Genomic DNA, 17,894 nt, shown 5'->3' on the forward strand with positions numbered 1-17,894 from the left:
AAGTACCATGATGATCCATCTCATGTCTTAGACTTTAGCTCAATCCATTTGGACATTGATTTGTCTTATGTTGAGGAGTCGGTGGCCATTGTGGACAGGTAGGCTCGAAAGTTGAGGTCGAAGAACATTCTTTCAGTGAAGGTTCAGTTAAGGGGTCAGATAGTAGAGGAGGTGACTTGGGAGACTGAGTATGATATGCGTAGCTGTTATACTCATCTTTTCACCATATTAGGTAGGTCTCTATACTTGTTCGAGGACGAATGTTTGTTTTAGGGGGGATGTAACGACCTGGCCGGTTTTTTTGATTATTTTAGCCCCGATCCCCTAATTAGTGCTTTGTCTATGTTATATTGGGATTTTTTGACTTGCCGGGGTGTTTGGTTTTGGTCTCGGGTGAGTTCCTGAGTGAAATGGGAGATATAGTCCCTAAGTTGGAGGTTTAAGTTTTAAAGGTTGACAGTAGTTTGACTAATGTGAAGATGATTCCGGAATGGAGTTCTGATGGTTTCAATAGCTCCATATAGTGATTTCAATCTTAGGATCGTGTCCGAATGTTGATTTGGAGGTCCGTAAGTCGTTTCAACATGAATTTGCGAATGTTGGGAAGCTGGAAGATTTTGGATGTTTAACTGGGTGTTGACTTTATTAATATCGCGGTCGGATCCCTATTTTAGAAGTTGGAATAGGTCCATAATGTCATTTATGACTTGTGTACAAAATTTGGAGTCAATCGGAGTTATTTTTGTATGAATCGGCATTAGTTTCAAAAATTGGGAAGTTCATAGTTCGTAGGGTTGAATTTGGGTTGCGATTCATAGAATTTGTGTTTTTCTTGAGATTTTACGCTTTGAGCGTGCTCGTATGATGTTTTAGGAGTTTTTGGTATGATAAGTTGAGGTCCCAAGGGCCTCGGGTGTAATTCGGATCATATTCGGCACATATGATTGCTAAATCTGGTGCTTCTGTTATGTTATACGCGGTCATGAGAGGATCAACACGATCGTGAAGAGTCGTTTGGCACTGGGGGAAATTTTGCTCTATGTGACTGCAGAATTTTGGCTTTCAGAGAATCGCGAATACGTGAAGGAGGTCGTGTTCGCATTGAAGGAATGTTGAGGCTGGGGGCTGAGGCAACTTGTGCTACACGATCGCGTGGCCTGGGATGCGGTCGCGAAGTGGAGACAACTTGTTTACCGCATTCGCAATTGGTTTCACACGAATGTGAAGAGTAAAATGGAGCTGGGGAGAATTTGTCGTGATCGCTAAGAGTTTTCCGCGATTGTGATGTGTAAATCATTGGGCAACAGAACTTAAGTTTGAAATCAAGGGTTTATTTAATATTTCACATTTTGGACTTAGAGAGCTCGGTTTGAGGCAAACTTTCGGGGGATTTTTAGAGAGAACATTGGGGTAAGAATTCCCAACTCGATTTTGGTTAATTTACATGAATCCATTGATAATTTCAACATCTAATTAGGGATTTGAGTTGGAAAATTTGGGGGAAAATGGTAGAATTTCTTAGACTATATTTTTGAGTTTTGAAAGGCGAATTAAGGTCATATTTGAGTAATTCTTGTATGGTTGGACTCAATATCGAATGGGTGTTTGGATTTCAAATTTTGTTGGGTTCTGAGATGCGGGGCCAGGTTCACTTTTTGGGTCAATTTTTGAAATTCTTTTCAAAGATAGTAATTTCATTGTTTGAATTAGTTTCCTATAGTTTTATTTATAGTATGAAATTATTTTGGCTAGATTCGAGCTGTTCGGAGTTTGAAAATCGAGGGAAATGCCTTTTAGTGGATTAATTTAGCATGGTTTGAGGTAAGTGGCTTGCCTAACGTTGTGTGGGGGAATTTCCCCTTAGTATTGGTGTTGCTTGTTATAATTGTGATGAGTAAGAGCCGTGTACGCAAGGTGACGAGTATGTACACGTGCTGAATGTGGAAATTTCCGTTTTAGCCATGTCGATTCCTTTCATGCCTTAATTGAGTTACCTTACCATGTTATAGTCATCATTTTTTGTCTGATTTCATATGTCTACTTGTCTTATCTCTTACCTTCTAATTGCTCCAAATGTGTATTTTAAGCTCCCGTTCCCTTTTATCCGTATTCATTATTTAACTATTGAATTCTTTACTTGAAATTGCTATTTCTTGGAATATGTTCTTGTTGAAACTGGTATTGAGTTGCAAAGGCCGTGATTCCTATTGAGGCAAAGTGTTAAGTTGTTAAATCTCATTCTATTGATTTATTCTCCCGGTTGTTATTGTTGAGACCGTGTGTACATTGAGGTTGAGTCATGGCTACTTATTGTGAAATTCAGTTATTGTTTGGTTTCTCTAGAAAGTTGTGATATTGTGCACTTGAGGTGCAATTTGCGATATATTATGATATTGATACGCATGTGGTGCTATAAGGTCTGGATGTTGAAATGCATGTGGTGAGATAAGGTGGGCTTGATACGCATGGCTAGTAGGGGGCTACTAGAAGCTATGCGGTGTGATAAGGTGGGCTACAATGCGGGATGCTATTTCGGGAAAAATGATTTTCAAAACTAAATGTAAAGGCTCCCGCGGTGATATAAGGAAAGATTGTGATTTTTTTTTGATTCGAGACTGTGAGGCGGTACCTCGGTAGCGACTCTTGTTTACATTTCCCTATTCTTTTGCACTTGTCGTTAATTGTTGTTTCCTTAGCATATTGTTAATTGTCTCTCCCCATGGTGCACTATTTGCTTAGTTCTGTGTAGCTAACCTTGTTATGCAATTTGTTTTTTCAATTTCATTAATGTCATTATTACACTGCCTACATTTGTTCAGACTTTTGTTTATTTCCAGTACGGCCCTGACCTAACCTCGTCACTACTCTATCGAGGTTAGGCTTGGAACTTACTGGGTACCATTATGGTGTACTCATGCTACTCTTCTGCACATATATTTGTGCAGATCCAGGTAATTCTTACCAGCCCAGGCATTAGCTGAGATTCTATTGCGGAGACTTCAAGGCATACCTACCAGCGTCCACAACCCTCGAAGTCCCTCTCTATCTAGATCACTTTATTCATGATCTTTTATTTATAGACATGATATATAGGATTATGTAGTATTTCTACTTAGAGCTTGTGACTTGTGTTTTGTCGGGTCTCGGGATTTGTATAAGCTAAGTTGAAGCATTGTTTTATATATTGCTGTTGAGTTTGAGACTTATATTTATTATTATTTCAATTATTATGTATGTTATTAGGCTTACCTAGTCTTGGAGGGTATGAGGGCCAAATAGAGAGAGAGAGAGAGAGGAGAGAGAGGCTAAGAGGCCTCGAGATTCTGGCACATACAGTAGTGCCCATGCCCCAGTTACAGCCCGTTATGGTAGTGTCCATGTGAGGCTCCCTATTCGTTCAGCACTTCCGGTTTCCAGCAGTATTCCTGCCATACCTAGGCCTCATGTTCCTTAGTATTCACTGCCATTGTTTAGTGCACCTCCTGCACGGGTTGCTTTCAGCGGTCAGTCCAGCCGATCAGACCTGAGCCAGTCTCGCAGTCACGTCCCCTGAGAGATTGTTTTGAGTGCGGTGACACTCGTCATATGGTGAGGGATTTTCCTAGATTTAGTACGGGTGCACCGCCACATACTACTTAGGCTCCACGTATTCTACCGGGTCCTTATGCCATGGTTATTGCACCAGTTGCCACTCCACTTACACAACTAGCTAGAGGAGGAGGTCGGGCAGGTAGAGGTCGCCCTACAGGAGGAGGCCATGCCAGATTTAATGCTCTTCCTACTAGGACGGAGGTAGTTGCATCCCACTCTGTCATCATAGGTATTGTTCCAGTCTGTCATAGAGATGCATCAGTCTTATTTGATCTAGGCTCCATTTATTCCTATATGTCATCTTACTTTGCTCCATATTTGGGTGTATCCCTTGATTCTTCGAGTTCTCCTTTCTATGTGTCCACACTTGTGGGAGATTATATTGTTGTTGACCGTGTGTATCGGTCGTGTTTAGTTTTTCTTGGTGGTTTTGAAACTAGAGCCGATCTATCATTGCTCAGTATGGTAGATTTTGATATCATTTTGGGCGTGGATTATTTGTCACCCTATCATGCTATTCTCGGTTGTCACACCAAGACTGTGACGCTAGCTATGCTAGGGTTACCACGTATAGAGTGGAGTGGTGCTTTAGATTATGTTCCTAGCAAGGTTATCTCATTTCTAAAGTCTTAGCGTATGGTTAAGAAGGGTGTAATGCTTATCTAGGCTTTGTAAGGGATATCAATATTGATACTCCTACTGTGGAGTCAGTTCTGATAGTGAGGGATTATCCAGATGTAGTTACGGTGGATCTTCCGGGCATGCCGCCCGATAGAGATATCAATTTTGGCATTGATTTGTTATCGGGCACTCAGCCCATTTCTATTCCGCCCAATCATATGGCCCCAACAACATTGAAAGAATTAAAGGAGAATTTGCAAGAGTTGCTTGATGAGGGCTTCATTCAGCCTAGTGTGTCGCCTTAGAGTGATGCAATCTTGTTTTTAAAGAAAAAGGATGGCTCTATGTGTATATGTATTGACTATCGCCAGCTGAACAAGGTTACATTGAAGAATAAGAATCCATTACCTCGCATTGATGATCTATTTGATAAGCTACATGTTGCCAGAGTGTTTTCACAGATTGACTTGCATTTAGGTTATCATCAGTTGAAGATTCAGGGGCTAGATATCCCGAAGACTACCTTCAGGACTTAGTATAGTTAGTACGAGTTCCTTGTGATGTCTTTCTGGTTGACCAACGCCCCACCAACATTCATGCACTTGATGGATAATGTATTTAAGCCCGATATTCACTCATTCGTCATTGTGTTTATTGACGATATTCTAGTGTACTCCCGGAGGCGGGAGGCTTATGAGCAGCACTTGAGGACCGTGCTCCAGACCATGAGGGAAAGGAAGTTGTATGCAAAATTTTCAAAGTGTGAATTCTGGCTTGATTCGCTGGCGTTCCTTGGCCATGTAGTGTCGAGTGAGGGAATCAAGATAGATCCAAAGAGGATAGAAGTAGTGCAGACTTGCCTTAAACCATCTTCAACTATGGAAATCTGGAGTTTTATTAGTTTGGCGGGGTATTAACATCGATTCGTAGAGGGTTTCTCATCTATTGCTGCACCTATAACCAGATAGACCTAGAAGGGTGCTTCATTCAGGTGGACTGAGCAGTGTGAGGAGAGTTTTCAAAAGCTCAAGACTACTTTGACTATAGCCCCAGTGTTGGTGTTGCCTACTGGTTCGAGATCTTATGTTGTATACTGTGATGCATCACATATTGGTCTCGGCGTGATGTTGATGCAGGACGGTAGGGTGATTGCCTACGCGTCTAGACAGGTACAAGTGCATGAGTGGAACTATCTTGTCCACGACCTTGAGTTAGCATTTACTGTTCATGCCTTGAATATTCGGCGGCACTATGTGTATAGTGTCCTTTGTGAGGTTTACACTGGACAATGAAGTCTACAACACCTGTTCAAACAGAAGGATCTTAGCTTGCATCAGCGGAGGTGGTTAAAGTTTCTTAAAGACTATGATATCACCATTCGGTATCATCCTGGGAAGGCCAATATAGTGGTCGATGCCATAAGTCGTAAGGCGGAGAGTTTGGATAGTTTAACATACCTACCAGCAGTGGAGAGGCCATTAATATTGGATGGTCAGGCATTGGCCAACCAGTTTGTTAGATTGGATGTTTCAGAACTGAGTCGAGTTTTCTCATATGTGGTTTCTCGATCTTCTCAATATAATCCTATCAAAGAGCGTCAGTATGACGACCCCCATCTGCTTGTCCTCAAGGACACGGTTAAGAACGGAAATGCCAAGGAGGTAACTATTGGAGTCGATGGTGTATTACGAATGTAGGGCAGACTATGTGTGCCCAATATAGATGGTTTGCGTGAGTTGATTCTTCAGGAGGCTCACAAGTCGCGGTACTCCATTCGTCCGGGTGTCGCGAAGATGTATCAAGACTTGAGGTAGCAATATTGGTGGAGGAGAATAAAGAAGGACATAGTGGAGTATGTATCTTGGTGCCTAAACTATCAGCAGGTGAAGTATGAGCATCAGCGGCCAGGTGGATTGCTTCAGAAGCTAGAGATTCCAAAGTGGAAATGGGAGCGGATTACTATGGATTTTGTTGTTGGGCTCCCACAGACTTAGATAAAGTTCGATGCAGTATGGGTGATTGTGGATAGGATTACCAAGTCGGCTCAATTCTAGTGATGACTACTTATTCCTCAAAGCAGCTGGCTAGGGTTTATTTTTGCGAGATTGTCAGGCTTCATGGCGTGCCGGTATCCATCATCTTTAATCGGGGCATGCAGTTTACATCGCGGTTATCGAGGGTCATACAACATGAGTTAGGAATGCGGGTTGAGTTAAGCATAGATTTTCACCCTCAAACGGAGGGACATTCTGAGTGCACTATTTAGATATTGGAGAATATGCTCCATGAATGTGTGATGGAGTTTGGGGGTTCCTGGGATCAATTCTTGCCGCTTGTGGAGTTTGCCTACAACTACAACAACCAATCGACCATTCAGATGGCTCTGTATGAGGCTTTGTATGGTAGATGTTATCGGTCTTCGGTGGGTTGGTCAGAGCCGGGTGAGGCTAGGCTACTGGGTACAAACTTTGTTCAGGATGCTTTGGAGAAGGTTAAATTGATTCAAGATCGACTTCGTATAGCCTAATCTAGACGGAAGAGTTATACGGATTGGAAGGTTCAAGATGTTCTATTCATGGTTGGTGGGCGAGTCTTGCTCCGGGTTTCGCCCATGAAGGTTGTTATGAGGTTTGAGAAGCAAGTTGAGCCCTAGATATATCGGGCCTTTTGAAATTCTTAAGAGAATTGGAGTGGTGGCCTGCAAGATTACACTACCAACGAGTCTATATGCAGTTCATCCAGTATTCCATGTTTCTATGATTAGGAAGTGCCACAACAATTCGCTTTATGTGTTAGACTTCATCTTAGTCTAGTTGGACAAGGATTTTTCTTATATTGAGGAGTCGGTGGCCATTGTGTACATGCGGGTTCGAAAGTTGAGGCCGAACACCATTGCTTTAGTGAAGATTCAGTGGAGGGGTCAGCCGGTCGAGGAGGCGACTTGGTAGACCAAGCACCAATATGTGTATCCGTTATCCTCATCTTCTCACCACATCAGGTATGTCTCTATAGTCGGTCGAGGATGAATGTTTATTTTAAGAGGGGGAGGATGTAACGATCAAGTCGGTCATTTCGAGTATTTAGCCTTGATCCCTTAATTTATGCTTCCTCTATGTTATATTGTGTTTTTGTTACTTGCCGGGGTGTTTGGTTTTGGTCTCGGGTGAGTTTTGGAGTGAAATGGGACACATAGTCCCTAAGTTGGAGGTTTAAGTTGTAAAAGTTGATCGTAGTTTGATTTGTGTGAAGATGACTCAGGAATGGAGTTTTGATGATTCAAATAGATCCGTATAGCGGTTTTGGTCTTAGGAGCATATCCGGATGTTGATTTAGAGGTACGTAGGTCATTTCGGCATGCATTGGCAAAAGTTTGGAAGTTGGAATATTTTGGAAGTTTTAACGGGAGTTGATTTTATTTATATCAGGGTTGAATCCCAATTATGGAAGTTAGAATAGGTCGGTAATTTCATTTATGACTTTTTGCACAATTTAGAGTCAATCGGAGTTGTTTTGTTATGAATCGGCATTGGTTTTGGAAATTGGGAGGTTCATAGTTCATAGGCTTCAATTTGGGTCGTGATTCATAGAATTTTTGTGGTTTGATGTTATTTGATGCTTCGAGCGTGTTTCTATGATGTTTTAGGACTTGTTGGTATGTTTGGTTGAGGTCCCGGGGGCCTCGGGTGGAATTCAGATCATGTTAGGCACATTTCAGAACATGGATGATTGCTGAATCTAGTGCTTCTTTTATGTTATATGCAGTCGCGAGAGGATCAATGCAATCACAAAAAGTAGTTTGGAACTAGGGGAAATTTTGCTCTATGCGATCATGAAGGGAGGTCTGCTATCGCATAAGGTTGGCTTCAGAGAATCGCGAACGCGTGAAGGAGGTCACGTTCGCGTAGAAGGAATGTTGAGGATATGAGTTGACGTAGCTTTTGCTAAGCAATCACGTGGCCTGGGATGCAGTCGCGAAGTGGAGGCAACTTGTTTACCACGTTCACGATTGTTTTCACGCCAACACAAAGAGTTAAATAGAGCTCGGCAGAATGTTTCTTACGCAATCGCGAAGGGATTTCCGCGATCGCAATATATAAATCACTTGGCAGCAGAACTTAAGTTTGAAATCGAGGGTTTATTTCATATTTTGCATTTTGGACTTAGAGAGCTCAATTTGAGGCGAAATTTTGGGAGATTTTCAGAGAGAGCATTGGGGTAAGAATTTCCTACTCGATTTTGTTTATAGTTATAGTATGAAATTGTTTTGTCTAGATCTGAGCCATTCAGAGTTGAAAAATCGAGGGAAAGGCCTTCTAGTGGATTCATTTAGCGTGGTTTGAGGTAAGTGGCTTGCCTAACTTTGTGTGGGGAAATTTCCCCTTAGGATTGGTGTTCCTTGTGATAATTGTGATGTGTAAGAGCTGTGTACGCAAGGTGACGAGTGTGTACACGGGCTAAATGTGGAAAGTTTTGGTTTTTAGCCATGTTGATTCCTTTCATGCCTTAATTGAGTTACCTTAACATGTTATAATCATCGTTTTAAGTCTGATTTCACATGTCTACTTGTCTTATCTCTTACTTGCTAATTGCTCTACATGTGTAGTTGAAGCTTTTGTTTCCTTTATTTCGTATTTAATATTTAACTGTTGAATTCTTTACTTGAAATTGCTATTTCTTGGAATATCTTGTTGTTGAAACTTGTATTGAGTTGCAAAGGCCGTGATTCCTATTGAGGCAAAATGTTAAGTTGTTAAATATCATTCTATTGATTTATTCTACAGGTTGTTATTGTTGAGACTATGTGTACATCGAGGGTGAGCCGTGGGTTCCTTATTGTGAAATTATATTATTGTTTGGTTTCTCTAGAAAGTTGTGATATTGGCCACTTGATGTGTGATTTGTGATACGTTGTGACATTGATGCGCATGCGGTGGTATAAGGTTTGTGTGTTGAAATGCATGTGGTGAGATAAGGCGAGCTTAATACGTGTGGCTAGTTGGGGAACTACTAGAAGCCATTCAGTGTGATTAGGTGGGTTAAAATGTGGGATGCTATTTTGGGAAAAATGATTTTAAAAAGTAAATGTAAAGGCTCCCGCGGTGATATAAGGAAAAATTGTAATTTATTTTGTGATTTGAGACTAAAAGGCGTTACCTCGGTAGCGTCTCATGTTGACATTTCCCCATTCCTTTGCACTTGTCTTTGATTGTTGTTTCCTTAGCTAATTGTAAAGTGTCTCTCTCCGTGTTGCACTATTTACTTAGTTCTGTGTAGCTAACCTTGTTATGTTATTCGTTGTTTCAATTTCATTATTGTCATTATTACACTACCTACATTTGTTCAATCTTTTGTTTATTTTTAGTAGGGCCCTGACGTGACCTCGTAACTACTCAACCGAGGTTAAGCTTGTCACTTACTGGGAAACGTTGTGGTATACTCATGCTACTCTTTTGCGTATTTGTTTGTGTAGATACAGGTACTTCTTAATAGCCTTGGCATTAGCTGGGATTCTACTACGGAGACTTCAAGGCATACCTGTCGGCGCTCGCAGGCCTTGGAGTCCCCCTCTATCTACATCTCTTTATTCATTATCTTTTATTTATAGACACTATGTATTTGATTATCCAGTATTTCTACTTAAAGCTTGTGACCTGTATTTTGCTAGGTCTCAGGATTTGTATACACTGAGTTGAAGCATTGTTTTATATATAGGTGTTGAGTTTGAGACTTCTATTTATTATTAATTCAATTATTCTGCATGTTGTTAGGCTTACCTACTCTTAAAGACTAGGTGTTATCACGATATCCTATAGAGGGAAATTTGGATCGTGACACTTGCACTATGGTATCCAGGTCACTATGGCCCGAGATATTGAGATGGGGACTCCTTACAAGCAAGTTGTGAGATAGCTCGGAGGATCGAGGGAATTCATCAGCAGGTCCAAGAGCAGGCGCCGAGGGACAAGCTGTCTCGATATTTTGGAGGGTTTAGTGGTGCCTCGTTTGGGGGAAGAGGTGTGAAGCCCCATGATAATTCTACTGAAACCAAGGGTTTCACCGCGGTACGGACCTTTTGGGTAGGGCAATGCGTTGGGGAATTGGAGGAAAATTGTTTTAGAACATGTCGTTTCTGTGGTCCATTATGCGACCGCAAAACTACTATGTGGACCGCATATGCGTCGCGTTGTGGAGTAAGAAAATGGGTTAATTTTGGAGGTCGTTTTGCAATCAACTATGCGACCACATAATAGTTTCGCAGGCCGCACATCTATCACAGAACCAACATGAGAAAACTTCCGAGGAAGATTTTGCGGCGCACTATGCAACACATAACTGATTTGGGGCCGCAGATCTGTGACAGACTCGACCAAGCCAGCCTAGTTTTGGAGGACCTATCTTCTCAGTAGACCAGTAGGTTCTCCTCCCTTGACTTAGGACCAATCACACGTCTCTTTCTGGGGAGATATATCCCAACCTCTCAAAGGGAAGAGCTATGGGGTCAATTCGAGCGGCTCTAGCAGGGTCAGATGTCCGTGACTTATTATGAGGCTAGGTTCTCTGAGTTGTCTTGCCATGCACTTATGATACTCCCCGTTGATGCAGAGAAAGTGCATAGGTTTATTGCGGGCTTGCACTATCATATCCAGGTCACTATGGCCCGATAGATTGAGAAGGGGAATCCTTATGAGTAGGTTGTAGAGATAACTTAAAAGATCAAGGGTATTCATTAGCCGGGCCGAGAGCAGGCACCAAGGAGTCTCGATATTCTGGAGGGTTCAGTGGTGTCCCATCTGGGTCCAGAGGTGTAAGGCCCCGTAAAATTCTACTAAAACCCGGGGTTTCGCCGTGGTATGAACATTTTGGGTTGTGCAATGCATTGGAGAGTAGGAGGAAAATTGTTGCAAAACATGGCATTTCTGCGGTCTGTTATGCGGCCGTAGAACTACTCCGTGGACCGCAGGTCCGCCGCGAAGTGGAGATGAAAATTGGGCTAATTTTTGAGGTCTTTTTGAAATCAACTATGCGATCGAATAATCGTTTTGCGGGCCGCACATCCATTGTAGAACTAGCATGAGAAAACTGCAGATTCTATAGGCATTATGCGACCGTATAACTGATCTGTGGACTACAGATTTGTCGCAATCTAGACCAGGCCAGCCCAATTTCAGAGGACCTATCTTCTTAGCAGACCAGCAGGTTCTCCTCCCTTGACTTGGGAGTCACACGTCTCTTTCTGGAGAGATATACCCCACCCTCTTAGGGGAAAGAGGTAAGGGGTCAGTTCAAGTGGCTCCAATAGGGTCAGATGCCCTTGAATTATTATGGGGATAGGTTCTTTGAGTTGTCTCGCCATGCACTTATGATACTCCCCACTGATGCAGAGGGAGTGCAGAGGTTTATAGCGGGCTTGCACTATAGTACCCAGATCACTATAGCTCGAGAGATTGAGATGGGGACTCCTTAAGAGCAGGTTGTGGAGATAGCTCGAAGTATAAATGTTATTTGTCAGCAGGGGTGAGAGCAGGTGCCGAGGGACAAGTGGTCTCGATATTCTAGAGGACTCAGTGGTACCCCGTGTGGGGGTAGAGGTGTAAGGCCCTGTAAAATTCTACTAAAACTCGGGGTTTCTCCGCTGTATGGACTTTTTTGGTTGTGAAATACATTGGGGAGTTGGAGGAAAATTGTTGCAGAACATGTCATTTCTGCGGTACATTATGCAACTGCAGAACTACTCCGCGGACCACAGATCCGCCGCGGAGTGGAGTAGAAAAATGGTCCCATATTAGAGGTCATTTTGCGGTCAACTATGAGACCGCATAATCATTTCGTGGGTTGCACATCCGTCGCAGAACCAACATGAGAAAACTTTAGAAGAAGATTTTGCGGTGCACTATGCCACCGTATAACTGATCTACGGACTGGACCAGGCCAACCTAGTTTTGGAGGACCATTTCGCGATCCACTTTGCATGCCGCAGAGTTGAATTCGGAGGGTCCATTTTCTGATTTTATAACCCCATCCTATTTTTATAAAAACAACCTTGGGGTTGTTATATAAGGTTCAAATTGCTATTTTAAAGAGAGGAAAGTGCTCTAGAGTGAGAAAAGAAATCCCTAAGCTATTTGTTCATCAATCCTTGCTCAAGTCTTTGAGGATTCACAAGGAAATCTTGCTAGTTGTCTTATGAAGAGGTGAGGTTCTAGCCCTAGCTTTCTATTTCGAATTTGGGGTAGATGATTGGTAATGGAGAGTGTGATTCTTGGGTATGAGGGTGTCATTTATGCATGCATATACCACCAATGTTTGTAGGAAGGTTGTTGATCTCAAATGGGTAAACATTGGGATGTGGGATGAAGGAATCCACCATAGAAGAACCTTAAAATCATAATGCCCACCTAGTATTTGATAAAATACTTAAACAAGCTGGACCCCCGAATATCTTCCTAACTATGGTTTCATTTTGTTATGTTTCTAAATAGATTAAAGTTGCTAGGATTTTCGGAACATTATAGTAATTTGAGGAAAGCTCAAAGCGAGGTTTGTTGGCTAAACTCCTCTTGTAGAATTGAATTCCATGATGTCCTCGTAAGTTGTAATGATGATTGGCTCAAGCTCTTATATCTCATGTTCCGAGTTATTCCTTATAAATTTCAGTATTCCGAATAAGCTTTTGTTGATAGATATATACTAAAAATGTCTGCCAAATGCTCCTATCATATTGTGTTTTCCTTTGGGATTGTGTTTAAATGTGACCAATGTATCGAAATGTTATGATTTCAAATCATGTTTCAATTGCCACTTATCATGCTAATTTGTGGAAGAAATCTCAATGTGCTTGTATAGGGTAAATTATGCTATAACAAGTGGCTTCTTAAAAGAATGAGACGTGGAACCGAAGGAAACTATCCCGTTTGGTAGCGGAATGAATGACACACATAAAGAGGAAATAAATACCCTTCGCCCGGTGGCATTAACGAAGAATATTCCATAGAATTGAGTGTACTTCCCGTTACATAGAATTTGTCATTTTATGCCCACCGTTACATCTTCATTAATGACCCTCATAATTGACATTAAAGAAGGGCACAATCCTAGGACCTTGTTCCCTAGGCGTAGCTATAAATAGTGAGCTCTATTATCATTGTAAGGGACACGAATTTTCTGGGAAACTGATACTACAATATATTCAAGCTCTATACAACTTTATCTTTTTGTTTTTTCTTCTTATTACTATTGAACCCAGAGACCTCGCTACCATAATCTTTATTTATGTTATTTCGTCTTCATATCAAGGCTAAGTGTTACATATTTCTTCAATTATCTTATTATTTCAGGATCAAATTAATTCACTTGTCTAGAAACCACGTATAAATTCAAATGTACCATTTTATGGTTAAACAGTTTAGTGCCCATCGTGTGGCCTAGACAGCCGTGTAATTAAGTTGATCCTTGCCTTTTTCACTAATATGCTTTGATTATTTTGTCTTAGAAAAATTCATCAAAAATGGCAGACAACATTGTTAACAACATACACAGTCCCGAGGTTTGGGGAGTTCACCTTTATTTTGAGGATTCAATCAGTGACACCCACAATGAGGGTAACGATGCCACGCCGGTACATGACAGGCGATATCCGTGACATGTTCAGGAGACAACTCCTGATGATGCTGAAGAGGAACATGTTGTTGATGTGGTAAGGGTTCAACAAGAGCAACAATCGATCATTCTGGGCCACCTCACAAGGTAGGATAAGGTTATGATGAAGTTAAAACAGGCGTTATTGGAGGCTTCTAATAACGCGAATAGACGAGATCCAACTCTTCCCGATGCCCCCACAAATCAAACAATGTAGAGGATCGATAACAACACCCTGTGGGCAAGGTTGGTTCCGATGGAGCAGAGGGGGAGTATATCCGGCCCCAATAACTATGATAATCCCTTCCATAATGAACTTTTACGGTCTATGAGAGAAGTGAGCGCCTGCATAGACCCAATTCCCGGGTGCACCAACAGTGCTTAAAGGACTGTACTCAAAGAAATATATTCAATTGCCGCACAAACCAAGCGCGAGACCAGAATTAATCCCGACGTGCCAAAGTATGATAGAACTTCAGACCCTCAGGAGAATATTACCACCTATACAATGGAGGTAAAGGGGAATGTCTTAGCTCTTCACGAGATTGAATTTTTTTTGTTGAAGAAATTTTGAGAGACTCTCACGAGTGGAGCCTTGACGTGGTATTCACTGTTACCTGAGCATTCCATAGATTCCTTTGAGATGCTCACCGATTCTTTTATTAAGGCGCATGCCAGGGCCAAAATGGTGCATGCCCAAAAGGCCGACATATTCAGAATTGCACGAGAAGAATCTGAGTTGCTATGAGAGTTCGTTACCTTATTCCAAAGGAGATGATGTTGCTCCTGGTTGTTCTAGAAGAATGGGCGCTTGAAGCATTAACCTAGGGACTTAATTCTAGAAGTTCAGACGTTTTCCGGAAGTTGAAGGAAAGTTTGCTTGAGTTCAAAGCAATTACTTGGGAGGATGTCCACAATCGGTACGAGTCAAAGATAAGGATCGAAGATGATTAGGTCGGTTTCCCGTTATCGGCAAAGGGACGGGAGAAGAACAAAGAAAAATCAAAAGATGACTTTGACACGGACAGACAGTCTTTGAGCAGCTAATTTTTGCCCTATGAACAGACTGAAGGTTACAGTAGAGGTTTCCGGTTAGCAGATAGATTCAGTACTGACAAAAGGTCTGATCGCGTTCGGAACAATAGATCATTGTAGGACAAGGAAGGGCCAGGTACGCGGGATCCTTCCTACCCCAGGCTATTAGAATACAATTTCAATGTCAGTGTAGTAGAGGTTGTATCAGCTATGAGAAACATCAAAGAACAATGGTTTCTGAAGCCGATGAGTTCTGATCCTAACTAGAGGGATCCCAACTTGTAGTGTGAATACCAAGAGACGAATGGACATCAGACTGGGGACTGCCGACATCTCCAGCAAGAAGTAGCGATGCTGTTGAAGAATGGTCATCTCAGAGAATTCTTGAGTGATCAGGCTAAGAACAATTATGGATGCAACCGGGACAATGCGAAACCCTCGAAAGCTGGGGAAGACCCCATGCGCCAGGCAATCAACATGATCTTCAGGGGGGGGGGGGACGATATCAACAGAGTCACATTTTGAGCAGCAAAAAAAGATGAAAGTATCAATAACTCATAGAAAGAGGCTCTGGGAAGTTGCCGAAGACAATATCACTTTCATGGAGGAGGACGCAAACGAATTGCTGCTACTGCACAACGACGCACTGGTAATTTCTTTAAATGCGCTAGACTTTAAAATTAAACGTATTCTAGGAGATCTAGGAAGTTCGGCCAATATCATATAATGGAGAGTATTGGAGCAAGCTAAAGTCACCGGAAGCATCATTCCATCTACAAAACCCCTCGCCGAATTCAACATCGCAAGCGTGACAACTCGAGGAGAGATTTTGTTATCCACGAATGCCAAAGCAGTGATGAAAACAAATCTTTTTGAAGTGGTAGATAGTGATATGAGATATAATATTATTCTGGGAAGACAATGGTTGCACGAGACAAGATCTGTACCATCAACGTATATTCAATTGATAAAATTTCCAATGCCCGAAGGAGTTAAACAGATAAGGAGCGACCAATCGGTGGCAAGGGAGATAAATGTAGTTTCATTCTTTAGTAGCAAAGGGAAGGAACACGCGGTATAGAAACTACAGGAACTAGTGCCTACTCTCGAATCAAATAAAGTTAGCCCAGGGGGAGGGGGTAGAAGCATCGAAATCTTATCAAGTGCCAAGGTATTTCTAGGTACAAGAAGAGGCAGATGCAACAAAATCCACGGTGGAAGAGCTCGATCAAGTTTCATTGTTTGAAGAGTTCCTAGAAAGGAAATTTCACTTGGAGATAGGACTGCACCCCGAGCTCAGGTGTGGATTTATTGAATTTCTTAAATCTAATACCGATTGTTTTGCGTGGTCGCATGCGGATATGACACATATCTTGATGGAGGTATCCGTACACAAGTTAAAGTTTGGATCCTAACATACCTCTGGTAAGGCAAAAAAATGCCCTATTGCGAGGGCAGGTATAAATTCGTCATAGAAGAGGTAACCCGCTTACTTAGTATCAGTTCGATCCAAGAGGTAAAGTATCCAGACTGGTTAGCTAATATAGTCGTACTTCCTAAGAAGAACAATAAATTTCACATGTGTGTATATTATAAGGACTTGAATAAGGCGTTCCCTAAAGACTCGTTCCCACTGCCAAACATCAATCAAATGATTGATTCAATGACCAACCATGATTTAATGATTTTCCTTGATGCTTATTCTGGGTAAAACCAAATTAAGATGAACCTGAAAGATCAAGAAAAGACTTTGTTCATAATGAATTTCAACATATATTGTTATAATGTGATGCCCTTCGGGTTGAAGAATGCCAGAGCCACTTATTAGCGGCTCGTGAACAAGATGTTTGTAAAACAAATAGGAAAAACTATGGAAATTTATATAGACGATATGATCATTAAGTCTTTGATTTAAGGTGATCACCTTAAGCATCTACAAGAAAATTTTTTGACATCCTAAGGAAGCATAACATGATGCTTAACCCCAAGAAATGGGCATTCAGGGTCATCTCTAGAAAGTTCATAGGATTTTTTGTATCGCAAAAGGGGATTGATGTAATCCCCGATAAAATCAAGACCATCTAAGACATCCGGGACAAGCAGTCAAGTGTGAAAGAAGTCCAAAGGCTCATCGAGAGATTGACAGCTTTGAGCAAGTTCATTTCTCGGTCATCAGAAAAATGTCATCACTTCTTCACACTGCTCAAAAAGAAAAACAACTTCTAATGGACCCCGGAGTGCCAACAGGCTTTGAGAGATTTGAAAAGGTACTTGTCAAGTCCTCCGTTACTTTCAAAACCAAAGGAAGGTAAAAACACTGTTAGTCTACCTTGCGGTCTCGGAAGTAGTGGTAAGTGCAATTTAGTCCGTGAGGATGAAGGTACACAATCTCCCATTTATTACGTTAGGAAAATTTTAACGGGAGCAGACACTAGCTACCCATATTTGGATAAGCTGGACTTAGCTCTCGTTGTCGCCGCTCGGAAGCTGAGGCCCTACTTCAAATATCACTCGGTAGCCGTGGTGATCACTTTTCTTTGTGGAACATCCTTCATAAACCCGATCTCTCGGGTAGGTTGGCCAAACAGGCCATCGAAATGAGTGAGTTTGATATAGAATATAAACCAAGGACTGCTATTAAGTCACAAGTTTTGGCTGACTTTATGGCCGATTTCTGTCCGGGATTGCTGCCTTTGGTAACCAGAGAGGCAGTAATGGTGTCAAAATCGACATAAAGGGCTTGGACCTTATTTAAGGATGGACCTTCCAACGTAAAATGGTTCGGGTTTGGCATAGTATTAATTACGCCTTCGGGGGAAACCCTAAGGCAATCAATCAGAACGATCCCTTTAACTAACAACAAAGTAGAGTATGAGGCTTTGATTGCAGGACTCGAACTCGCTCAGGGACTAGATTCCAAGGTCATAAAAATAAAATGTGACTCGCAGCTGGTGGTAAATAAGGTCTATGTGATCTTCGAAACCAAATAGAAGCACATGCAAAAATACGTG

Source organism: Nicotiana tabacum, chromosome 6 (genome assembly GCF_000715075.1).
Source record: "Nicotiana tabacum cultivar K326 chromosome 6, ASM71507v2, whole genome shotgun sequence".
NCBI classification, from domain to species: domain Eukaryota; kingdom Viridiplantae; phylum Streptophyta; class Magnoliopsida; order Solanales; family Solanaceae; genus Nicotiana; species Nicotiana tabacum.